This window comes from Mus pahari, chromosome 4 (genome assembly GCF_900095145.1).
Source record: "Mus pahari chromosome 4, PAHARI_EIJ_v1.1, whole genome shotgun sequence".
Taxonomy (NCBI): Eukaryota; Metazoa; Chordata; class Mammalia; order Rodentia; family Muridae; genus Mus; species Mus pahari.
This window is the reverse complement of record NC_034593.1, coordinates 130699142-130702125: the sequence shown is the minus strand read 5'-3', so window position 1 is coordinate 130702125 and position 2984 is coordinate 130699142.

The following is a 2984-nucleotide window of genomic DNA, read 5'->3' as shown; positions in this document are numbered from 1 at the left end:
AAATAAATAGAAATATTCTAATTCTCTGCTTGGGCTCAAACTAATACCCAGCAGTCTAAAAACCATGGCTTATATAATGCTCTTTAGTTAGTAAGAATCTTTTGTCACCCAATATTTATCTGTAAGGTCCTTACAGTTCTCACATATGCACCTTCTGATAGACCGATCACAGTTCTCAGAGAAGACATGGACCATGAGCCCATGCATTCCTGACCCAACACTCACATCTCTAATTGAAATTCTATTACTTTTTCCAAAGAAAGGAAAAGACACGTGATCTCAACTATGATTGCTATCACCCATGATATCGTTGGAAGACATTTAACTGGGCACCTACTGTTGGGGGTGGGAAACTGCAGTGCCTGTGTTCCAGTTCATTACTTTGGGGCCTGTGTTGCTCTTGCCAGGGCCTCAGAAGCAGAGAGATGACCTAAACCCAGGTTAGAGCGGCTACAATAGCACAAAAGCAATTATGCCACAAGAAAAATGTTGTCCACTAATCAGCTGGCGATCAATTACTAAGACCAGATAACCTTCGCCCCACTCTGGCTCTTTAGTATTAATAGTGCCATCCTGTAATGACTTCAGGCTCACGCAGGTGCATGAAAGAACAGACTTGAGGACACAGCTTCCAAGATTAATGAGCTCTGTCAATTTGCCCAGCAGACATCTGATTCTCCAGTTTTATGTAGCTACTGGTTTTACACTTGTCTCAGTTTTTTTTTTCTTTTCCCCCTGAAAAAATTAGCTAGTAATTTGAACACATTCAACATGCATGCATCGACCCTAATTTTGCAATAAAGTATGAACCAAAAAGCGTCTTCATCTGAATATTAGCACAGCAAGTAGCTCATAATGGCAGGGTTACTTTGGTCATATATTAGGGTTAGTTGTTGCAATTAGTGATGTACAGGATTCAGAGCTATAGAAACGCTTCATTGTGGAATAATGAAAACCTAGCATCACAACTGTCTCCCTTTCCTCCCTTGGTCCAGAAAGCTAAAAAGCAAAAGACTGTGTGTACTCTAATAAATAATGAAGCTGTTTTAGAGCTTCCTGAAATACAAATGGCATGAATGAGGAGGAGACTTTTAGATCACTGATTCTCTGGGTAAAAGCTATTGAGCTTCCCACACACACCCACACCGTGAAGGAAAACAGCATTGTCCCAGAAAACCTGGTCACCAAGACCTATACATTTATGTCAGAACAGGAATTGCCTATAAACTGAAATGAATATCAGGAAATTTGCTGTTCCTCCAAATTGATATTTTATAACCCAACTACTGTAAAATCTCATAATCTTTAAATACACTAGGTCAATGTACTAAATAGCTGTTTTATGATGCTACCTAAAGCCTCCGATTTGTTTCTCATGGGGACTGAGGCTTCATAGCTCACGGTTCCCCCTCAATTACCCTTTCAATGAGTGTATGGATAAAAGGAGCAGAACGCCTGACTTCCAAACATTATTCCTGCCTTTACCTTTTTTCTTCCACTTAATGCCATAAGCAGCCATCCGTGAAGCCTTTTTCTAGACTACAGTTATTGGAAACTAGATTTTGCTAATTAATTTCTGTATGAATGTCTGCTGCTGTGATACCATCAATCATTTCCAGTTTAAAACAAAGATAAAGAAAACAAAGGAAGAAATAAGGAAAAAGAAAAACCGAACAACTCACATAATTATGTAATTTTCACAGTAATGGATTTCAGTCTGCTCTATTTCCCACTTAAGTTTATCACTGATCTATATTCACTCACGGGATCTGTTCAATTATTATTTTCTACACTAAGAAATATGTCTGACCTGGAGAAACTGTTCCTTAGAAGATACCAGTACCTGTGCTGTCTTAGGAAAATAAGTCTGTGTCTCAAAAAAGTAATTAACTGCAAAGTTAGATGTAGTTGAAGCTCATATCCAACATGGATTTTTAAATAGTGTTCTTTGATGATTCCATACACATAGAGTCAGAGATACTGACCTGTGGTCACTGGCACTCTCTCTTCCTCTTTTCAACAAGGTTCTCTTCTCATGTGCATGTGTGTGTGTGTGTGTGTGTGTGTGTGTGTGTGTGCCTGTCTTACTGAGATTCATTAAGTTTGCTTGCACCAACAAGTGTGAAGAGTTATTTACTTGGATGTGGAAAACCAATCAATGGCTATAAAACTTAAGAAACTGAGAAGTCCCCAGTATCCATTAACTGTAGCACCTCAAGAAGGGTGGGGGCCTCATAAGCCCCTCCCCTTTGCATAATGTGATCAGAGACACAGTGAGAGTAAGAGAAGTTATGAAACAAATGGATTTAACAGATATCTACATAACATTTTATCCTAAAACAAAAGAATATACCTTCTTCTCAGCACCTCATGGTACCTTCTCCAAAATTGACCATATTATCATTCACAACATAGGCTTCAACAGATACAAGACGATTGAAAAAATCCAATGCAGCCTATCAGATCACCACAGTCTAAGGCTGGTCTTCAATAACAACATAAACAAAAGAAAGCCCACCCACACATGTAGAAGCTGAAGAACACTCTAATCAATGATAACTTGGTCAAGGAAGAAATAAAGAAAGAAATTAAAGCCTTTTTAGAGTTTAATGAAAATGAAGCCACAACATANCCAAACTTATGGGACACAATGAAAGCAGTCCTAAGAGGAAAACTCATAGCGCTGAGTACCTCCAAAAAGAAACTGGAGATAGCATACACTAGCATCTTGACAGCATATCTGAAAGCTCTAGAACAAAAAGAAGCAAATTCATCCAAGAGGAGCAGATACAGGAAATAATCAAACTAAGGGCTGAAATCAACCAAGTGGAAACAAAAGAACTATACAAAGAATCAACCAAACCAGGAGCTGGTTCTTTGAGAAAAATCAACAAAATAGATAAACCCTTAGCCAGACTAACTAGAGGGCACAGGGACAGTATTCTAACTAACAAAATCAGAAGTGGAAAGGGAGACATAACAAC